The 24,497-nt window shown below is 38.1% G+C and overlaps 1 non-coding gene across 1 annotated transcript; it reads right to left on the reverse strand.

Moving 5' to 3' along the window:
• Nucleotides 1–4,734: 4,734 nt before the first annotated feature.
• Nucleotides 4,735–4,840, reverse strand: LOC145596306 (small nucleolar RNA R71). Its single transcript, XR_014103155.1, has one exon. It is a non-coding gene; the product is annotated as a small nucleolar RNA R71 (small nucleolar RNA).
• Between the last annotated feature and the right edge of the window lie 19,657 nt (nucleotides 4,841–24,497).

Genomic DNA, 24,497 nt, shown 5'->3' on the forward strand with positions numbered 1-24,497 from the left:
TACATGATTTTTCTCCTTTGTTTTCCTTTCCTATGTCTCCATTTTGTTTTCTTTTACTTTCTTTTATTTTACCTTTTTCTCTTATTTTCTTTTATCTTTGTTTTTATTTTTGATGTGATTTTGAGGCTTTGTTTTTATTGGGGAGCAGAATAACCACAGGTTCTCTCACATGCAGCATTCATCAGGGTTGTGGGATCTTGAGTGGAGAGTTGGTTGCTTACATTTCATTTCCTTTGCAAGTTTGATTTTATCTAAACTCGATTTTATTTGACACTATTTATCTTGGTTTAAGTTTGTTTGAACACTGAATTTAATCACTTATTATTTCTTTTGAGTTTTGAATAAGGGCCTTAATGGTTCCAACTTGTAATACTTATTTTGATTTAAATACTTTGTTTTGAGGTTTATTTAAAACTGTTTTGGTTTTACGCTGCTAATTTCTGAGATAGCCTTAACGTTTGAACACGTGGCGGTAGCACACCAGTAATTCTCTTGAATTTTTTCAGGTTTTATACAGGTTTCTCACAGGTTTTTAAGAGAGAATTATTGGGGTGTTACACACGCGGCAGACGTCCATCCAGAATTGGCAATTTAAAGTTTTCATTCAGCCATTGGCTCAGACAAAACTTAACTTTTTAACTTAGCAAATTTTTCTAAGGGAAAACCTCCGCCTGTTTTGCCCCATGACCAAAACAGGCGCATCCGGCCATAGGCCTCTTTGAGATAAGATGCTAAGTTTATAACTTAGCCAATTTTCTTTAAAAAGAATTGTCCGCCTGTCTTGCTCCAATTAAGTGTTTTCCGACATATTTTCATGTCCGTCGGAACCATTCCGTCGGAATTGACCCTTTTTCTAGTAGTGCAAGAGCAAGGAACATGCGTCATCCGGCCAAGATCCTCATTAGGTGGTAAGTAGTTAACTTAACTCGTATATTAACAAGATTTTTCCGCCTGCTTTGCCCTAGAGCAAAAACAGGCGCATCCGGCTTAATGCCTCATTAGCCTCTACTTATGAAAAATTGACCATTTTCGAACTGTGCTAGAACAGTTAGAAAATTCAGGCCTTTTAGATTTCACTTTCGATTAAAACAAACGACTACGAATGCTGTCTTAGCGTTCGGTAGGGCCGCATGTTAAATTCGTAGAGCAATGTGCCACCCAAATGGGAGATGCTTCTCCTCGAAGAATTCGCCCGAATGGACGTCGCCGGTTATCCAACTTATGTTGGAGCATACGGTCATACTCATGTTGGAGCAAACTATGACCATTCGGTCTCTTTTTTTTATTAATATCCGGTCATGGGCCTCATCATGATTTTATCTGACCTTAAGGCCTCTTAAATGACTAAGTAAATATTCGTTAAGTGTTGATATAAACTTAATGAATTTCGTAGGGACGACTGTTTTTAAGCAATCGGTTCCTTCAGAAACATTAGGGCGTCTGATGTTGGGACAAATGCTTTCCAAATGCATTGGCCGTCTGTATTTTGTACAGGCGACACTAAGAAACTTAAATGAAAAGACAAGTCAAGTTGGGAAATGAAGGCATATTCTCAATAACAAAATTTAAGATAACAAAATTTGAGGTATTTACATTCGTACTTAGAAGTAGTACTTTTTCAAGTTGTCTACATTCCAAGTTCTGGGTAGCTGCCTGCCGTCTGGGTCTTCCAGGCGGTAGGTGCCGTCTCTTACTTCCTCATAGATTCGGTAGGGGCCTTACCAATTTGGGGTTAGCTTTCCCTGCTCATTCGCCCTATCGACTGCCTCCATTTTCCGTAGCACAAAGTCCCCCACTTTGAGAGAACGCTTGTGTACTCTTTTATTGTATGCTCGAGCTCATACGCTATATCTCATGGCGCAAGGCAGCATTGCCCCTACGCTCTGTAAGTGAGTCCACTTCTAGACGCATGGCCTCCCAGTTCGTCTCTTCATCATACAGCGTGATTCAAAGAGTCGGCTCATAGTGCTCAATGGGCAGGACAACTTTTGCACCATATACCATAAGGAATGGGGTTTGTCTAGTTGCCCCTTTAACAGTCGTTCTGATGGAGCAGAGGACGTGTGGTATTCATCCGCCCAAAGGCTACCAACCCGTTCAATTTTCTTCTTAATCCCATCTGAGATTAACTTGTTGAAGGCTTCGACCTGGCCGTTTGCTTGAGGTCGGCCGACTGATGCAAAGAAGCTTGATGAGTGACATTTATGGCACTCATAAAGGTGGCTTCGTGCCGTGCTCGTGCCGCCACGGGTCGTGCCTGGCCGTGCCGGGGTGGTGCCCGTGCCGTGCCGTGCCTGGAATTGGCACACCCCAGCCCACGGCACGGCACGGCCCACGTGCCTAGCGGGCCGTGCCGTGTCGGGCCGCGGGCCAAACCATGCCTCGGTTTAATTTTTTTTTTTTTTAAAAAAAAAATTAAATGTTAAAAAAAATGCAAATAATTTAAAAAAAATATGAGTGCGATAATCCGAAAACACAAAAAATTGAAGAATAACTTATTTTATTATATGACGATAGCCGGTGCGAATGTACGATAATGATGAGTGACATTTTTGGCACTCATTTGGTTCCTTTTTGGATGACTTTTATTCCATTTTATCTCTCCTTTCTTTAGTTTTCCTTAGTTTTATTCTTGTTTTCTTCATTTTATGATTTTTGAAGTTAGTTTCTCTTTTTGGTGCTTTTTCTAGTTTATTTGTTATTTTTCCCTTTTATTTGCTTTTTCTCCTTTGTTTGTAGGTTGTGATTAATTTTCCAAGGATTCCCGAGCTTCCTCTCCATGATCTTTCATTGTTTTCATGCCTAAAGCTTGTGCAAGAAGTTTCAAGTGAAAAGAGGGATCAAAGGGGCATGCTTCAAGGCCTTATAAATGCCTTCCTCATGGCTCATTTTCTTCAAGAAATTCAATGAAGTTGCTGCCTACCTTGTCCTTCATCATCATCATCTAGGATGCGTGCACCTTGTGAGCAAAGGCAAAGAAGAAAGGAGGGCACTGCAGCTATGTGCGGGCGCACATGAGGAGTGTGCGGCCGCACATCAGTCGTGTGCGGCCGCACATAGGGTGTGTGCGGGCGCACATCTGGTGTGTGCGGGCGCACACACCTGGGTGTGCTCCCGTGCGCACCGTTCTCTCTCCTCCGAGCGCCCGCACCTGCGTGGGTCTATTTTTGGGCGTCATTTCCGACCTCCTCCTTGTATATATAGTTATTTCTACCTATTTTTAGAAAGGAAGTTTTTTAGATTGAATTAGATAGTTAGTTTTTTGGAGAATTTTTAGAGAGAGAAACTCAAGAACTAGAGAGAGAAACTCATGATCTTTGGTGTTTGTTCAAGAATTCATCATTGTATTTGATCTTTTGATCAAAGTTTTGTAAGGATCTTCTTCTTAATCTCAATTCAAGTTTGATTTTAGTTGATTTCATTAGTTTTTCATATTGTTGATGATTGATTTGGTTATTGATTGATTTTGATTGATTGTTAGTTTAATCTTTGAATTCAAGCATGTTGATGATTAATTTGATGAATGTTGTAGTTTTGATCTCCATTTCTATGGCTAGTGAGTAGTTCTCTAGCTAGGGAGATGGTGAAGCATGCATGAATGATGGAATAGTGTAATTTGGGGATAATTGATGGAGTTGATGATATGATTAAATTGGTTGATTTTTCATGTGCATGTGTGTGATTAATTGAGGTTTGGCCATCTTTGATTAATACACTAGATTGCATTGTAAGTATGCTATGACACGGACAATTGATTAGTAGACTTGCAATTTCACGATTGAGGTGCTTAGTTATGTTCCCTAGTTAGTGTTTAGCATAGTTGACGCTAGTTAGACCTCTAGGTGAACCACCTTAGCATGCTTTTTTGGATACATGATAGTTTTCCCTCATATCGATTGACTTAGTCGGTTTGACCTCCCAAATTACCAATTCCATTGTGAATGTATGTGGATCCATTGCCCTAGTGTTTTAGATCGATTAAATACAAGTTTGCATACCTAGTTTAGACCTAGTCCTACTTCAAACCCCTTTTGTTCCGAAATAGCTTAATCTACACTTCGTGCACTTAACATCATTCCCTTGGGATTCGACCTTGACTTGCCACTAGACTATTAGGGGTTGGTTAAGCATATAAATATTGTTTGATAGGGCAAGGTGGTAGCCCAACGACCTACCATTCTTAGCCACATCAAAATGGCGCCGTTGCCGGGGAATGGTGCTTGAGTGTATGAAGTTTTTGAGTCTATTTCATTTTTGATAAAATACAAAAAGATTTTGTTTCTCTAGGCTACACTTGTAGCCGTGCTACTAATATTGTCTTTAAGTTTTGTGTGTGTAGATCCCAAGTCATGGGAAGTAATTCAAGAGTTACCTTGAAGGAGCTTGGAGTGCCCGGGGCTTATAGGTATGAGAGCGCCATAGCTCCACCTATATCACCGGAGAATGACTTTGAAATTAGGCCGGAAATGATCACCTTGATCGAAAGAAGGCAATATGGTGGGGCAAAGAACGAGAGCCCATTAAACCATCTTAAAGAGTTTGAAAAATATTGCAACACTATCAATGTCAATGGAGTTTCTCAAGAGTTTATCCGCCTTAAGTTGTTCCCCTTCTCTCTAATAGGAAGATCTTTGGAGTGGCTAGACAAAGAAGTGAAGCCCAATTCCTTGAAGACATGGGATGATGTCACAAAGGCTTTCTTGTCCCGTTTCTACCCACCAAAGAAGACGGCGGAGGCTAGAGCCTTAATCCAAAGCTTTAAGCAATTGCCTAGAGAGAATCTCTATGAAGCATGGGAGAGATACAAGGACTACCAAAGGGAATGCCCTCACCACGGAATTCCAACATATCAAGTGATCCAAATCTTCTATAGTGGTTTGAGCTTTCAAGGTAGATCGAGCCTAGATGCCGGAGCCGGAGGGCCAATCATGAACAAGACGGAAGAAGAGGTTGTGGATGTAATAGATGATGTGGTAAGGAATTACATGGATTGGCATGATGAAGAGAGAGACTCGGCAAGCACAAGTTGCTCAACCGATCAATCTTATGTCATCAACGAATTGTCCACAATGGTCTCAGAGTTAGGAAAGGAGGTGAATTTTCTCAAGAACAAGCTCGAGAGCCCTTCACAAGCTTCTAGTCTTCCCTCCCAATTTAAGGGGAGAGGTACATCTTCCTACTCTAACCCTCTTTTTGCTTCTTGTTGCATGATTAGAGAATGCTTGGTTTGTGATATATGTGGCAAGAATGATCATGATGCTTCTAATTGCTCCAATGTTCCTTGTGATAGATATGATGGATATGAGAATATGCATGTGAATTGTGATGATAATAATGATTTTGGACCTAGATTTAATGCTCAGAAGATTGTTGGGAATAGGAATTATCACAATAATGGGAGCTATGATAATTACAACCAAAAGAGTGGTAATGGTAACCGTGTGACCCAAGAATTTTGTGGTAACCATAACAACTTTTGTTGTAATGATCAAAGCTATGGCCAAGAATATGGGTATCATAACCAAGGTTATGGTAACCATAATCAAAATTTCGGCCAAAATCATGGTAAGGGTAATTGGAGTAATAAAGGTAGGGGAAATTTTCAAAATGATTTTCAAAGAGACACCCCACCCCAAATTACTCCAAAGACTCAAAGCCAAGGTGATGATTTCTTTACTCAACAATCCCAATTGAATAGGCTAGAAAATTTCATGATGGATCAATCTAGGATGTTGAATGAATTCACATTGTCTTGTAACAAAATGTTTGAGGTCCTATTAACTCATGGAAAGATTCTTGAGAACCAAATTGTTCAACTAGCCACCCCTTTGAAAGATTGTGCTAGTCCATCTCTTTTTCCCTCACAAGAAGTTGATTCTAGGGAACCGATGTGTGCTATGACCACTAGGAGTGGTAAGGTCCTTAAAGAGAGTGTTCCTAAGAAGAGTGAGGAGAGTGAAAAAGAGAATGATTTGAGTGAAGAGAATAAGAATGAAGAGCCTAGCAAGATGAGTGAGGATTCCAATGATAAGCCTAAGGAGAAAGAGCGGAAGCAAGATGAGGTTTACAAACCTAGACTTCCTTACCCCCAAAAGCACACTAGGCATAAATTGGATGAGCAATTTGGGAAATTCATCGACATGCTTAAGCAACTTCATCTTACTCTTCCTTTTACCGATGTTGTAGAACAAATGCCAAACTCTGCTAAGTTTCTTAAGGAAATTTTGAGCGGTAAGAGAGATTGCAATTTGGTGGAGCCGGCGAATCTAGGGGAGTGCTTTAGTGCCTTTTTTCAAAGTGACCTACCCCAAAAGTTGAAGGATCCCGGAAATTTCTCCATACCTTGCAAAATTAAAGGAAAATTGTTTCAAAATGCTCTTTGTGATCTTGGTGCTAGTGTTAGTATCATGCCTTATTCCGTTTTTAAGAAACTTAAGCTAGGTGAACTTCTTCCATCCAAAATGACCCTTCAATTGGCCGATCGGTCTATCAAGTTTCCTAAGGGGAGAGTTGAGGATGTTCCTCTCAAGATAGGAGAGTTTACCATTCCCGTTGATTTCATTGTGCTTGAGATTGCGGAAGATGACCATATCCCTATCATCTTAGGAAGGCCTTTCTTAGCCACTTCGGGAGCCTTGATAGATGTTAAGAGAGGTCGTATTACCTTGAGAATTGGTAAGAATGAGGAAAGTTTTGATTTGAAACCAACACATGAGTCTTTGTCCCTTGTAAAAGGAATTATGTGTGTTAATTCCCCTCGCCCTATTGATGATGTATGCACTATTGATTCTTCACATACCGATTTTCTTGAGAATTATGATGATGTGCTTTTGAGTTGTGATAGCAAGAAGGTTAGTGAAGATAAAGTGATGATTCCCAAGCTTATGGACGAGGAGGAAGTTGATATTCCTCATTGGTTTGAACTCCATCCTCAAGATGAAGGTGATCTTTCTATGAGTTTAGATGGTGAAGGACCATTTACGAAGAAAAACAAGGCAAAGAAAAGAGCACGAGCTTCTAAGAAAAAGAGAAAGAGAATGAAGTTGAGGAAAGAAAAGCTCGCATTCGAAAGGTCTTTGCATGAAAGCTTAACAAGCAACAACGGAAAGTTACTAGAAGATGAAGAGGAATTTGTTCTTTCTACTACCTTGAAGAAGGTGGTGTTCTTTGACCCTCCATGATTCGGAGGAAGGGTCGAGCTTAGGACCTTAAGCAAGCGCTTCCCGGGAGGCAACCCGGAGATTCTAACTTTTCCTTTTGATTTTTGAGTTTTCTTATTTTTGTTTCTTTTATTACTTTTTCTTTGCTTTTACTTTTCTACTTGTTTGGATTTTTAGGATGAACTTTGCGAGATTGGATTTCTTCAAGAATGCATGGTGAATGGAAGGTGTTCGTGGCGCATATCATATTTTGTTCGATTCCAATCGAAATTCGAGGTAAAAGGGGTACGAATTTTAGAGAGGTAAGATAGGAATTTCATGTTTTAAAGGTTGGAGGAAGTTGATACTTAGTGAATTTTTGAGGTGTGCACATGAATTTTCAACTTTGAGGACTTTGAAAATGATTTTAGCTACTGCCTATGTTGTTCCTCATCACCATCATGATTCATGTGTGCACCAAAATAGGCAGTAAGTATCAATTTTTTGAGAAAAAGGAGGGAAGGGGCACGAACAGGGATGTGCGGCCGCACACGAGGCATGTGCGGGCGCACAGCCTGCGTGTGCGGGCGCACACCAGTCTTGTGCGGCCGCACATGGCTAAACGTGCCATATAACTTCTTCTTCCTCCTTTTTCCCTTCATTTCCTCATTGCATCTCCTTCCTCACGAGCATTCCCCCTTTCACAACCCTCCTCACTTATGCACACTCCTCACTCACCATTCACCATCAAAAATCCCTTTAATCCAAATCTTGTAGTTTAGAGTAGTTCTTTAGTTAGTTTAGTTTTAGTTTTTCTTTCCCTTAGTTGTATATATTTCTTGCTTTGTTTATTTTTCTTTTATTTGTTGTTTTCTTTTCTTTGTTTTGAAGTTACTAACCATTTTCTTTGTTCATAGTTTCTTTTATTTCTTTTTCTCACTTAATTCCTTGAAGAGCTTATGAATATGGAATGCTACGAGGTGGTTTCTTATTGCTTCGTTTATTTTGCTATGCTTGGAATCCTGGTGAGACCTTTCTTATTTTTCTCTTTATTTTCTTTGGTTGCATAGAATAGGATTAGTTTAGGAGAAGTTGAATGGTTCGAGGATGGATGCTTGTTAACACGTAATGTGTTTGGGATCGGTGACTTTGTTGTCTATCGATCACTTGTTTGTCGATTGGGATTTTTATGTGTTTAACATGCTTTCTAGACCTTTGCATGATTTTCTCCTATGTTTTCCTTCCTATGTCTCCATTTTCTTTTCTTTTACTTTCTTTTATTTTACCTTCTTTCTCTTATTTTCTTTTATTTTTCTTTTTATTTTTGATGTGATTTTGAGGCATTGTTTTTCATTTCTTTTCTTTTGAGATGAACATTGTACATTAGACTTGTCTTTTGCATGACTTTCTTCCTAGGTCGTAAAGGTATGCACGGTTTGAGACTATGTTTGGTTGACTCTAGGATAGTGTATGCTAGGGTAGTTGGTTTGAACTAGGAGGATCATGAAGCCGGATTCTACTTGTTTGTGGTATGTTGGTAGTTGCTTCCTATAGTTGATTTGACACCATTGGTGAGTTTTTGCCACGACCTTGTGAGATTACTTGTTTTTCTAGCCTTCAACATTACTTGTGTGAGCGGTGTGGATCCTTGACTATGCAAACCTAATCTAATAAAGCTTGATGTATGATTCTCAAACACGAGACCGAACGATCTAGGGAGGACAAAGGCACCTTTTTCGGGGTGGTATTTTTCTATTTTTAGGATAGTTTTATTCATTTTCTTTATTTTTGGGTTTACATTTGCCTCCTTGCAACCATTTGAGCCTTTTACCTTCTTTTCAAGCCACATCTTTAAATCTTTGGCCTTTTGTTTCATTTTTCTATTTTTCTTGGTTTTTGTGAAGCAATTGATCATGTTGACGGAGTTTGTGGTGGAGAAGTTGAAATGTTAGGTTTTTATGAAAGCAAGATTGTGTTATGATTTCCTTGGGCAAATGAGTTTGAGTAAAAGCCGTCCTACATTACAAAAGGCATGGACAAATAAGTGCAAAATCGAAAAACCCGTCCAAAGTTAAAAGAGGCGAGGACAGAGCACTATTAAAAAAGAAAAGAAAAAAAAAGTGAAAAATGAAAAAATTCAAAAATATTTTGATGTGAGTTTTCTCCCTTTTTGAGCATTGAGGACAATGCTCCATTTAAGCTTGGGGGGAAGCGTTCTCACGCTTTTTGTAAATATTTTTGTGAGTATAGCTTCGAGTAAGCTTGGGGGTGTTGTTTTTGTTTGGTGACAACTTAGTCTTGGTGTAAAGATATGCGCAATCTTTGCTTCACTATTAGGAAAATCACCAAATTTTTAAATTTTTTAGCCTACCTTCACCCTTTATGCCTTACGTTACAACCTTGGGGAAAGACCTTTCGACCTAGATAGTTAAGTCACTATTCGGGGGAGAGCATCATGGGTCATTGCCTAAGGAAAGGGGATGCATAGTCAAGATGTCGAGTAGCCTAATAATATTTCTTTTCCGGTTCCTTCGAGGAATCATTGGGACACTCACTAAAGGGAGATTTGAGACTAGTGGGAAGAACGCGGTAAGATTGTTTGGGATGAAAGTGAATTGTGATAACTAGTTCCTATGCCTAGCATACCCTATGTTTCAATCAACTTTGGGTATCTTGAAACGTGCATACCATAACTACTTGAGAAAGATTGTCATTCATTTTCTTTATAGTCTTTATGTTGATTCATTTCGTAAAGGTTTGTTTTTCTTTCATTTTTCTTTCTTTTAATCCTTTGGTTTGCCTCATTGATGTTTGGTTGAGAGTTATGGGTCAAACTCATAGGATACCCTTACGAGACCTCACTCGTCCTCATAGGCGACTTTGGGGTTTAAAGGGCTTGTTGTAGCTAAAAACAACCGTGATTCCTACGACAGTGAGTCTTAGTGTATATTCTTATCTTGAGTCATTCTTTTTCGTTTTCAATAAAATTTTCATCCTTTCTCTTTCTTGCTTTGTTTTTCTCGAGGACGAGCAAAAGTTTAGCTTGGGGGAATTTGATGAGTGACATTTTTGGCACTCATTTGGTTCCTTTTTGGATGACTTTTATTCCATTTTATCTCTCCTTTCTTTAGTTTTCCTTAGTTTTATTCTTGTTTTCTTCATTTTATGCTTTTTGTAGTTAGTTTCTCTTTTTGGTGCTTTTTCTAGTTTATTTGTTATTTTTCCCTTTTATTTGCTTTTTCTCCTTTGTTTGTAGGTTGTGATTGATTGTCCAAGGATTCCCGAGCTTCCTCTCCATGATCTTTCATTGTTTTCATGCCTAAAGCTTGTGCAAGAAGTTTCAAGTGAAAAGAGGGATCAAAGGGGCATGCTTCAAGGCCTTATAAATGCCTTCCTCATGGCTCATTTTCTTCAAGAAATTCAAGGAAGTTGCTGTCTACCTTGTCCTTCATCATCATCATCTAGGATGCGTGCACCTTGTGAGCAAAGGCAAAGAAGAAAGGAGGGCGCTGCAGCTATGTGCGGGCGCACATGAGGAGTATGCGGCCGCACATCAGTCGTGTGCGGCCGCACATAGGGTGTGTGCGGGCGCACATCTGGTGTGTGCGGGCGCACACACCTGGGTGTGCTCCCGTGCGCACCGTTCTCTCTCCTCCGAGCGCCCGCACCTGCGTGGGTCTATTTTTGGGCGTCATTTCCGACCTCCTCCTTGTATATATAGTTATTTCTACCTATTTTTAGAAAGGAAGTTTTTTAGATTGAATTAGATAGTTAGTTTTTTGGAGAATTTTTAGAGAGAGAAACTCAAGAACTAGAGAGAGAAACTCATGATCTTTGGTGTTTGTTCAAGAATTCATCATTGTATTTGATCTTTTGATCAAATTTTTGTAAGGATCTTCTTCTTAATCTCAATTCAAGTTTGATTTTAGTTGATTTCATTAGTTTTTCATATTGTTGATGATTGATTTGGTTATTGATTGATTTTGATTGATTGTTAGTTTAATCTTTGAATTCAAGCATGTTGATGATTAATTTGATGAATGTTGTAGTTTTGATCTCCATTTCTATGGCTAGTGAGTAGTTCTCTAGCTAGGGAGATGGTGAAGCATGCATGAATGATGGAATAGTGTAATTTGGGGATAATTGATGGAGTTGATGATATGATTAAATTGGTTGATTTTTCATGTGCATGTGTGTGATTAATTGAGGTTTGGCCATCTTTGATTAATACACTAGATTGCATTGTAAGTATGCTATGACACGGACAATTGATTAGTAGACTTGCAATTTCACGATTGAGGTGCTTAGTTATGTTCCCTAGTTAGTGTTTAGCATAGTTGACGCTAGTTAGACCTCTAGGTGAACCACCTTAGCATGCTCTTTTGGATACATGATAGTTTTCCCTCATATCGATTGACTTAGTCGGTTTGACCTCCCAAATTACCAATTCCATTGTGAATGTATGTGGATCCATTGCCCTAGTGTTTTAGATCGATTAAATACAAGTTTGCATACCTAGTTTAGACTTAGTCCTACTTCAAACCCCTTTTGTTCCGAAATAGCTTAATCTACACTTCGTGCACTTAACATCATTCCCTTGGGATTCGACCTTGACTTGCCGCTAGACTATTAGGGGTTGGTTAAGCATATAAATATTGTTTGATAGGGCAAGGTGGTAGCCCAACGACCTACCATTCTTAGCCACATTAAATAATTGAAAACGAAATTCATATTGTTGATATTGGGTTTGTTGAAATTGGGTCCAAGGAGCCATATCATCCATTTGTTCTTGCCCTCCCATGTTTTGGGGATGAAAGAAAGGGGTGGAAGTGTTTGGAAAGGGCATGTTAGAAGAAGGAAAGGGCATGTTATGGGGGGGGGGGGCATAGACATTGAAGTGTTTAGGTTTGGTGGTTCCCTACGTGTTGATTTGGCTTTTCTAGAGGAGGAGGAAACGTTCGGGTTTGATGCTATGATTAATTAATGATAATAACACAACTAACAATAACAAAGTAACAATTAACAACAATGAGATTAATGAGAATTAATTAGTAAGTAGTTTTTATATAAAATAAATTTTCAAAAATAATTATAATAATAGTAGATTATCTAAATCAATGAGATCCCAGGTAGGAGAGGTTAGGAGCGACGTTGTCCAGAGCCCAAATCCCGCCTTAGACAGATTTCAACAATCCAAATAACCCACAATTAAAATAGAAAGTAGTTTTTATATAATTAAGTAGTTCCAAGTATACAATAATAATAATAATAATAATAATAATAATAATAATAATAATAATAATAACAATAACAATAATAATAACAATAACAATAACAATAACAAATTAAAATAAAGTTGAGTTAGATCTTACAATGACGCTTCAATGCTTTCCCATATTTATAATTTCTCGAATTTATAATTTCCCGAAATTTTAATTTCCCGAATGTAAATATAACAATTTTTTTTTTTTTGGTAGTAGACTAAGAATATTAAAAATGTAAAATTTATAAGAGAGTAAGAATTTTTTTTTCTTTTCACAAAAGAGAGGAAGATTGTATGATTTGTAGGAATTTGAAAATTGAGAATTTGGGAGTAAGAAAATTAGAGAATAAGAGAGAAGAGATGAGTTGATGAATTGTGAAAATTTTGGAGGAAAATATGAGGTATTTATAGGGGATTTGGGTGGGAAATTGGGTAGAAATTGGAGGAAAATATGGTCGTTTATAGCTGTTGGAAAATGGCCATAAACGGCCATATTTCCAACGGCTAGTAAAAGGCACGGGCCGTGCCGTGCCGGGCTGTGCCGGGCTTCGTGCCGGGCCGTGCTTGGCCGTGCCACGTGCCGTGCCGGCGGGTCGTGCCAGCGTGCCGGCCGTCGTGCCGGCCACCGTGCCGCCCGCCGTGCCACGGGCCGTGCCCGTGCCAGAGCCAGCACTTTTGTTCACGGCACGGCCCACGGCCCACAGGCATGCCACCGTGCCGTGCCGTGCCGGTGGCCGTGCCCGTGCCGGGCCGTGCCGGATTCGTGCCGGGCCCGTGCCGCCCGCGTGCCGGCACGGCCCGTGCCCACCTTTAGGCACTCATTTAATCTCTTTTTTGATGAATTTCATTTCATTTTATTACCCTTTTCTTTAGTTTTCCTTAGTATTATTCTAGTTTTCTTCATTTTATGCTTTTTATAGCCAGTTTCTCTATTTTATGCATTTTCTAGTTTACTTGCTATTTTTCCCTTTTACTTGCTTTTTATCCTTTGTTTGTAGGTTGTGATTGATTGTCCAAGGATTCCCGAGCTTCCTCTCCATGGTCTTTCATTGTTTTTCATGTCTAATGCTTGTGCAAAGAGTTTCAAGTCAAAGGGGGATCCAAGGAGCATGCTTCAAGGCCTTGTATATGCTCTTTTCATGGCTTATATCCTTCAAGAATTCCAAGAAAGTTGCTACCTACCTTGTCCTCCATCAACATCATCTAGGATGTGTGCACCACATGAGCTAGGACGAAGAGAAGAAAAGGGGGCTGCCAATTTTGTGCGGGCGCACTCAGGGAGTGTGCGGCCGCACATATGTCGAGTGCGGCCGAACACCAGGTGCGTGCGGGCGCACCTTTCTGGGTGTGTCCCGTGCGCGATTCTCTCTCTCCTCTGAGCGCCCGCACGGGCGTGGGTCTATTTTTGGACGTCAATCCTCACTTCCCCTTTGTATATATAGTTATTTCTTTCCATTTTTGAGGAGAATTAGATATTCATTAGTTAGAATCATTTACTTATACGTAGTGTTAGATTTAATATTCAAGCTAGCCAAATTAACATTCAATTAAACAAAAGGTTTTAAAGCTAAGTACTTTATAAAAACTTTCGTGTCTCACATTGTCGAATAGTATATTGATTTATGATTTGTTTTTCTTCTTTCTCTGAGATGAACCATGCATTCACTTTTGCTCCCCACTAAATATAAGGTTCATCTGATGCGATCACATTCAATAATACATCAGCATAGCCAATTAATATTCAATCAAAAAAATCAATCAAAAATGTAATATTAGTGACAAAAATTACAGTAATTTAAAAGTAGAAGAGAGAGAAAACAAACAAAGTGGTAAGAGTACTGACCCATCCTACTCAAAGGGACGGTGTTGCGGCAGAAAGAGTAACCATTGATAGCAATATTACTGAGATTGCAGCAAAGAAAAAATCAAAATAATTGCATAATACCTCTTGCGAAGAAGCATATTTAGTCTGATATTCGACTTTAGTGCGAGGTATTCGAATATTCGACTTTAGTGCAAAATTGAAGTAATTCTATCCCCCATTCTACACTGTCAATTAAATAGTTGTAAAATCAAACCAAACCCTGGATTGTCAAATTGATATTCCATGATTATATATATATAAAGAAATTAAAAAAAGCTAAATATCTTACCTTAGCTTCAATGTAAAACTTGGAATACGCTTCAATGGAGAAGAAACTACCCTAATATTCTGAAAGTATGTGTTTTTGGGTTTAGTCTCTACAGAGACTGGAAAAAATGGATTATGGAGAGATGTGTGCAGGGGGAGAGTGAAGAGAGAGAAAATGAAGTGAGAAAGGAGAGATGGATTGATAGTGAGAAAGGGTTCAAAGGAGAGAGAAAGCAAATGGAAGATTTGAACGGTGGAGCATGAAAAGGGGAAAAAGCAGGACTGAAACAAGACCAACAAGACAAAGTGTTCAAATCAAGCCTGAAAGGCAATTTCCAATATTGAAAATAGCTCGAGGGTATAAACGGAAGTACACTATACAGTGGGAGATAAAAGTATTACGCCACTACACTATTACTTTGAAATAGTAACACATGTTGTGGCTTTTGAAAGGGTTGTAGAAAAGGGCCTTTGTCACAAAATGGTCTACTTAAAAGGACCTTCCTCACAAATTTTCCATATAACTATACTTCTTTCGTATTTTTAGAGACACTACAAGTTTATTCCTTTGATAAATAAAATATGTTTATCAAATGGCAAAATACAAGTTTATCCCGTTCAAAAAAAAATTACAGTTTATCAGAATCGACATATACGCGACCTAGACAACCCATTTGCTAGGTCTAGATTCCATGGTAACAGCTAATAGTTCCATTTAAGTGAAAACTTTAAAATTAGTATTCCTACATTAACAATGGCTGATGTTACTGAGCATAAGCAAATTCAAACTTGTGCTTCAGAGTGAAATAGTGAACAATGTAGTAAGATTGGTAAATCTGGGGAAGCTTCAGTTAATGAACCTAGCAATGTGTATTCCTATAATTCTATAAACATGATCAAACAAGAAAATTAAGGTAGCAGTTGCTAATCCGGATTCGATTAAAGGGCGATATTATATTGCTCCACTCTCTCCATGATGCTACTCATATACGAAAGGTCATTAAAAACGTCATTAATTTCAATTCCTTCCACAAATTCCATCATTATTTCGCCCCTTCCCTTCAAATGGATCATTATCGATTCTAATCCAAACACACATTTGTTAAGGAAATTCATCCCCAACTCAAAAGCTGCCAAAATCCCCCAAACTGGCAATATTTACACTTTACAAAGATCAACTTCTAACATTCTCTCATTTTTTTTTTTTTTTTGACAACAATTTTCTGAAGGTTAATGCTAAAAGAAATATACTAGTATTGAATTTCTTCATCATAGAAATTCAATTTATTAAACTTTTTAAGCATAGAAATAAGAAATTACCAAAACGAAGAGGTTACTCAATTAGTATACTTGTACTCGATTATTTCTTAGTTTTAAATACGACTTTTTGTCAAAAACTACCTAATAAAGCCCACATATTGTGAGAAACTACCTAATTAAAAAATTGTTGTAAGAAACTAATTGATTACCTAACAAAATGTTAATTGTTGTAAAATACTACCTCCGCCGAAACCCATTGATCCACCTTAAAACACCCCTAATCCAGCCCTGAACCTGACATTTTATGGGCCCTAGGCAAAACAATAGAAATAGACCCCTTTAATATTTTGTATTTTTTATATGTTTGTTTTTTTTTTTTTTTGTTTTTTTTTTAATGCTGATTCACTTACAAATAAGTAACTTTAATTTTGTGATTTTTTAATCCAATGTGTTTCATTAGCATTTTAAATTGCAAATTAACGCTACAAGATCAAAAAATTTGTTGATGAAATAAATTAAAGTATATTCATTTTTCAATGAACAATATCACATCTGCATATGGGAGTTGAGTTGACTAAACTTATAATTTCATAAAGTTGTCATAATTATCTAAATTCAACAGATTAAAGATTTAGCTAAAGTTAGAATAGTTAAAAGTATTCTTTCAAAAAATAAATAAATAAATAAATAAAGGAATAGTTAAAAGTATGACATTTAAAATATCAATGTTAATCATGATGTGAGGTTTATATGCTAATATTAAAACATGCAAATAAACAGAAATAATTCTATAAATGGAGCTCACTAAAGAAGAAGGCTAGAGATTTTCAAAAGCTTAATTTTCATTTGACTTATGCTTGAAAGGTAATTAAGCTTAAAAAAAATAAAAAAATAAAAAATAAATAAAAAATAAAAAATCTAAAACTTACCTAATGGAATGAAAGATGTAGAATAGTGTAATTTTCCTTATCGGAGGCATTCTCATTAATTCAGTATATATAGGATTTACAACTTAGTATGAGAAACCTAATTACACAAGATATATCTTTACAAAATATTAACAAGATAATATTAACATATTATCTAACACACCCCCGCAGTCGAAGCGGGAGAAGGTTGAACGCTGAGACTGTCTCTGAAATCCAAAAATAATTGGCGCGGTAAGCCTTTTGTGAAAATATCAGCGTACTGGTATGATGACGGAACATGTAAGACCTTGATCTCACCCAAGGCAACCTTGTCGCGTACAAAATGTATGTCCATCTCAATATGTTTGGTACGTTGATGTTGTACCGGATTAGAAGACAAGTAAACTGCAGAAATATTATCACAATAGACCAATGATGCCCGTCGAATAGGGCAATGTAGCTCTAGGAGAAGATTTCGGAGCCAACTTTATTTAGAAACAACATTAGCGACACCTCTATATTTTGCTTCGGCACTTGATTTTGACAATGTAGCTTGTTGTTTTGTAGACCAAGAGACTAGATTATCACCCAAATAAACACAATACCCAGAAGTGGAGCGGCGAGTGTCCAGGCACCCGCCCCAATCGACATCTGTGTAAGAAATAAGTCTTGTCGGTGCAGAACGATACAAATGTAGTCCATGATCAAAAGTGCCTTTCATATATCTAATAATACGCTTTAGAGCGTTAAAATGAGGTTCCCTAGGAGCATGCATGAATAAACAGATCTGCTGAACGGCATAAGCAATGTCAGGTCTAGTAAAAGTGAGGTACTGGAGTGCACCTGCAAGGCTCCTATAGAGAGAGGGATCCTTCATTAGCTCACCATCATGAGCTCCAAGTTTCGACTTGGTGTTGACGGGTGTAACAACCGGCTTGCAACTGTCCATCTTTGCCCTGTGAATAATTTCCTGTGCATATTTACTTTGACAAAGAATCATAGAATTCTTTGTTCGTGTTACAAAAATCCCCAAAAAATAACTCAATTTCCCCAAGTCAGTCATGGAGAATTCGGACTTAAGACGAGCAATAATGTCACACTTGAGTTGTTCAGAGGAAGATGTGAGGACAATGTCATCAACATAAAGTAAGAGATATGCAACATTAGCACCCTGTCGCAAAATGAAGAGGGAATTATCACTTTTGCTGCGTACAAAACCAATCTGCAAAAGATAGTTAGCAAGCCGTTGATACCAAGCCTTGGGGGCTTGCTTAAGGCCATAAAGAGACTTATTGAGTCGACAAACATGAGTCGGGGCATCGGGATTGACAAATCTCGGTGGTTAATGCATATAAACCGTTTCTTCTAGGTCTCCATGAAGAAACACAATTTTGACATCTAACTGATGAATGGGCCAATCTCTACCCATAGCAATACTCAAAACAGTACGAATAGTTGTCGGCTTCACGACAAGACTAAACGTCTCATCACAATCAACTCCAACCTGTTGAGACTTGCCATTCACAACAAGTCTTGCTTTGTGTCTCTCTAATTCACCATTTTCCCTGTACTTGTCTATATACAACCACATGCATCGAATAATATTCACTCCTTCCGGTCTTGGAACAAGCTAGATCTCAAGTATGTTGTTTAGTAAGAGCATTAAATTCCTCATTCATGGCGGCATTCCAATTATGATCAAGCATGGCAATTTTCGGGTTTTTAGACAATGGAGAAATGTCATGAAACGAAACATGTGCTTGATATTTGGGATTGGGCTTAAATATCCCACATTTGGCACGAGTGGCCATAGAATGTGAGGGGAGGGGAATGGGCCGTGATTGAGGGGATTGCTAGACCGGGGTTGGAGAGGGAAGTGATCCAAATTGGATCATTGGGCTGGTGGGTGAGAGAGGCGGCCTGGAATGAGAGTTTGGAGGAGAGGGCAGTGGAGTGCGCAAGGTGGGTGCGGCCTGCAGGCTTATACCGCGGCCCACCTGCGGAGTAAACTGCTAGGCAATTTGAGTGGGAGAGTGAGAGTGGATTTGGGCATGAGGGGCTGCTGTAGGTAGTGGGCCGTGTATTTGGGCTCGGGTGATCATGGGAGTAAGAGCATCATAAACCATAGAATCCAAAAAATCGTAGTCTATTCCTTGAATTTTTGAAGATTTGAAAAAAGGAAATGATTTTCAACAAAATTAACATGACGCAAAATTATGGTTTGGGAATTTTGACTTTTACCACCTTCAAATAACCACTTAATTGAATTTACCACCTCCAAAAAAAAAAGATTTACTTTACCACCACCAAAATTTCCAAAAATTCGATTTTACCACCAACTAACGAATTCCGTCCATGATACCATTAGTAGGGCCCACATTTTTGACGTTTCTTCTTCATCTTCCCCGATCTTCCTTTTCAACCAACCAGCAACGAAATCAACTACCTCGGTTGGTCGGAATTTCAAGCGGGTTTCGCGTCTGGGTGGTGGTGGTTTCAGGTCGCGATGGTTTCGCGTCTGGGCGGCGTTGTTTCTAGTCAGGGATAAGGTTGGCTGGGGCGGATTGCGGTGGTTACGCGTCTGGGTGGTGTTGGTTTCGGGTCGCGGTGGTTTCGCGTCTGGGTGACGGCGGTTTCTGGTCTAGGTTTGGATGGTGGTGGGGTTCGTCGTAGTTGTTAGGTGGTGGCTAGGGTTTTGAGGTCGGAATTTTGTGGAAAGGGGGTAGAAATCGGTGCGGTTGTGGTGTGCGGTACGGTGCGGCTGTGGTCGGAATCGGGGAGGGAGAGGGAAGGGGTGGTCGGAATCGGGGAGGGAGAGGGAAGCGGTGGTCTGAATCGGGGAGAAAGAGGGAAGGGGTGGTCGGAAACGGGGTGGGAGAGGGAGGGGGTGGTCGGAATCGGAGATGGTGGCCGGAATTGGGTAGGGGAGGTGGGGCTGCCGGAATTGGGTAGGGGAGGTGGGGCTGCCGTTAATTTTTTTTTATTTTTAATTTTTTTTTTGTTTTAATTTTTTTTTTTTTTTGTTTTTTTTAAAACTTACCCAATAATATAGCGACACGTGTGCAAAGTAGGCCCCACTAACGGATTTATGGACGGAATCCGTTAGTTGGAGGTGATTGGTGGTAAAACTGATGTTTTATTTTTTTATGAGGTGGTAAAGTAATTTTTTTTTTATGGAGGTGGTAAATTCGACAAAGTCGTTATTGGAAGGTGGTAAAAATCAAAATTTCCTTATGGTTTTGTTTGATGACAAATCATAACATAAATTACCCTGATGATTAGAAGGAAAACCAAAGAAAACACACGGTTTGGACCTAGGAGCAAGTTCATTAGGCGCGATGGCACTAATATTTGGGTAACATAGGCAACCATAAATGCGAAGGTGATCTTATGAAGGGACTCTACGAATTGAAATACAACTTCGGTGGGTGACCTATTTTGGATGGTTGTGGGAGGGAGAATATTAAGAATATAAGCAACCATACAAACGGAATATACCTAAAAAGAAGGGGGAAGAGAGGCATGGAAAAGAATAGTATGAGACATATTGTTAATGGTGCGATTACTCTCTCGGTCTTGTCATTTTGTGAAGATGTGTTTGGACAAGAGAAATGGAAAACCATGCCATGATCCGCACAAAATTTATGAAAAGGAGTTTTGTCGAAACCCGACCATTGTCACATTGGAAAGTTTTTATGTCCTTTTCAAATTGAGTTTTAACATATGCTCGAAATTGTAGAAATATATCATAGACTTGAGATTTGTATTTAAGTGGATAAACCCATAAGAATTGAGAGAAATCATCAAGCAAGACAAGAAAATATATATGTCCCAATTTGCTAGGAATAGGAGATGTCCATAGATCCGCATAAATAATATCAAATGGGGAAAAAGTAACCGAAGTAGATGGCTTAAAAGGAAGCCTTACATGTTTCCCTAAAGGACAAGAATAGCAAAAATGAGAGCTATCTCTCTTATTACAATGAATGAAATTGTTTTTCCTAAGAAAATTAAAAACGGATTCGCCCAGGTGTCCAAGTCTATGATGCCCAGTTGAAGAAGAAATTACAGCTAAGGAAAGTTGATTATTGTCATGAGTTGCGGAAGACTTTGAGAATGGATATAATTCCTCCACACTATTGCACCTCGCTAGAGTTGTCCCTGTATGAAGGTCCTTCACAGAAAAACCGAGAGGGTCAAACTCAGTAGACACAGAATTATCACAAGTTAATTTTCTAACATAAATTAAGTTCTTAATGATGTTAGGAACATAAAGAACATTTTTGAGGTTGAAAGAAGGGTTAGGTGGGGAGGGGGGGTTTAGAATTGCCATAACCATAAATCGGAATGCGTTTGCCATCACCAACTAAAATATATTGAGGAAAACTCAAATTAAACAGTTTAGAAATAATACCCAAATCACAAGTCATGTGAGAAGTTGCCCCGGTGTCAAGAAAAAACTACGTTACACACAAGGCAAAAAGATTCAAACACTCTAACATAGCCAGCTAATGCTATAAAAGATAAATTATGACTACTAACATATAAAAGCAGAGGGCTATACTCATGGGCGGAGCCAAGGGGGGGCTGGGGTAGGCCATGGCCTCCCCCTTGGCTCAAGATAAAAGTTAAATTATGCTCATATTTGTCATAAGTTTAAATGTAGATGAGTTGGTTTTTGCCATGTGATGGTGGACAAAAGGTCAAGAGTTCAAATCTTACAACTAACATTTTGTATTTTTTTATAGTAAAGGTAATCAATGAACAATAGGTGCGAAATTATAATTATGATCTTGGCCCCCCTCACTTTAAAATTCTGGTTACGCCACTGGGGAAATGGGTTGTTTTACGTCGGGTCTGGGTAAGGTTTGGTCAGATCTGAGTCAAGGTTTGGTTAGGTCTGGGTTAGGTTTGGTAAAATCATTTAACTGTTTATAATCTCTGTTGTGCTCTTTGCTGTTTTTTTTTTTCATTTTTTATTTTTAAATGCATGAGTATGAAGGAGATAAGTTGCTAGGCAAATGTCTTAATATGTGAGTTAAACGTACATGATGCAACCTATTTGCTATGATAATATATTGATACAAGTTTAAGGTTTCACGGCACAAAGTTTAATTGAGAATAAATTTTAAGGTGGTTTAAGCATGAGCACAAAGTTTCTTTTTTAATTTCACTTCTTAAGATAGTCTTCATTGTTTTCTTTTCTATGTTACTATTGAAAAAGACAATGTTTTGCACTTAAGAAGCGCACAAAAACTTTGTACTTGTGTATTTGAATGCTTTCATTCCTAAGTGGTACCGGTATGCACGGTTTATGATGTATAGGGTTGATTCTAGGGTATTACATGCTAAGGTAGTCGGTTTAGAACTATTCATTGTTTTCTTTTCTATGTTACTATTGAAAAAGACAATGTTTTGCACTTGAGAAGCGCACAAAAACTTTGTACTTGTGTATTTGAATGCTTTTATTCCTAAGTGGTACCGGTATGCACGGTTTATGATGTATTGGGTTGATTCTAGGGTATTACATGCTAAGGTAGTCGGTTTAGAACTATAGGGGCCATGAAGCCTTAGTTCATGGAAAGTGGTACCACGGTGTTGCTCTCTTTGATAGATATGAAGCCTTAGTGATAGTACTTGCTTACTTACTGTGAGGTTTTTTTGTTCTAGCCTTCATCATTTTTTGTAGAGTGGCATTTAGATCCTTGACATGACATACTTTAATCTAGAATTTGACTTCTGGATACCCAAGATCGCGGCCGAGCCACTTTATGGGAGGAAAAAGGCATTTCTTGGACCACTACATTTTGTTTTTAATCTTAGTTATAAGATCATTTTTCTTTGTTTGCATTTTCCTATCTTGCTAACCCATTGAGCTTTATCCAATTTTTTTCTTATAGCTAATTACAAGCCTAAAGCCCAAATGTTTTATTTTTCACCCTTTAGTTGATTAGTGAAGATAGAGCAGCTAGATGTTTATTGAAAAAAAAGTAAGAAGATCTGCAGATGTTGAAATGAGTCTTCATATATGTGAGTTGAATAAAAATAAATGCAAACAGAGGAGTTCCCTACCAGAACAAGGGGCACAAGGAAAAATGTTCTGTGAAAAAAAAAAGAAAAAAAGAAAAGAAAAAAAGAAGGAAAAAAAAAAGAAAAGAAAAGAGAAAGACATATATAAAAGAGATGTGTTACTTGTAGAGCTGTCAAAAACCGACCCGAACTGGTGACTCCGAACTGTTCCGAAAAGGAACCGAACCGTTAACAACCCGTTATGTTATAACTGTAAACTGACCCGACCCGATTTTATAAAACCTGAAACTGAACTGATCCAAATGTTTGAAAACTGTTAAGAAACCATACCCATTTTTCAAGCGAACCGATGCAACCCGAAACCGAGAACAACCCGAACCGAGTACTGCCGAACCCGATAGTAACCCGACCTAGTGTAAACCGAAACTGTTAAAACCCGATAAAAACCTGAATTAACCCGAACCGTTTATAACCCATAACCAGTTATGACCGAACCGTTTACAACCTGTAACCGATTGCGACCGAACTGTTTACAACCTGTGACCGATTATGACTGATCAATTATAACCCATAAGTCCATAACCTATTATGACCAAATCGTTAACCCTATATAAATTCCTTTTATGAGTAATGGCTTATTGGATAATATATATTGTATTAAAAAAAATCTGAAAATTATAGCTAACTTTAGATTATATTTATTATAATAAAAAATTAAAAAAAATTAAAAAAAAAAAAAAACACTCAAATCATGATACTTTGGTAAACAGACGACAACATGACTATTTCATAATTTATTAACTTGGTAAGAGTAAAAAGTTAATTGAGAGACTAACTAAAGTAAATTGAGAGACTAAGTAAAGTGTAACTAAAGTATCTTGAGGTGAAACAAAACTAGTAACATATTAATAAAATCACCTATGAAAAATTAATTTTGTCAATGTATGGTAAGTTGGTAACTGAATAATCTAATGCCTAATGGCTGATGAAGGCTAAATCACAAATGAATGGCTCTCATTAGCTTCAATTTAAAGAGTTCTAAGACTTTCATTGTAGATAAATAAAGCAATTATTTGTCATTTTTGGTGACTGATCAAAAACACAAGGTCCCCAAGTATCAGTTTTTCTCAAAACAAGAGTGTATCAACCATAGAATTTATACGAAGTCCTGTGACAATAGTAACCTGTTTATTAGGTAGTAGTAAGATCCACAAATCAGTAAACAAAAACACCAACCACTTAGCAAATTTACTTTAGAAAACTAAGCAGAAATTATATAAAACAAAAATTATCCACAATGCAGTCGAGCAGCAGCAGCAACCACACTCAATCACTAGAGGAACATCCACAAGGCAGTGGAGTAGCAGCAACCAAAAATAGCAGCAGAAACAGATGCATCAGGAACCTCAATCAAAAAATCAGCTGCACATCAAGATCAACAGATGTATAAGTACATGCCTTGCTCAATTGCAACTCTAACTCTTCCCTAGCTAGGAAGAAGTAATTTAAAGAGTAAAAAACACGGTGTAAAACAAAGCAAACATCTCTTCCCCTAAAATTAAAGACGGAGTAACTAAAATAAAATGTGAATAAGAAATCATAACTATAACTAACATAAGAAATCATAAATATTCCATGGCAAAAAAATAGAGCAAAAGCCAAAAAAAAAAAAAAAAAGAAAGAAAAAAAGAAACAAGAGCATAACCAGCAAGTTAATGGCACCAAGTGGAAGAGACAACAAAATACTAATTTGATGCTGCACTTTC

The sequence above is a fragment of the Chenopodium album genome, chromosome 19, assembly GCF_948465745.1.
Source record: "Chenopodium album chromosome 19, dcCheAlbu1.1, whole genome shotgun sequence".
In the NCBI taxonomy this organism is placed as follows: Eukaryota; Viridiplantae; Streptophyta; class Magnoliopsida; order Caryophyllales; family Amaranthaceae; genus Chenopodium; species Chenopodium album.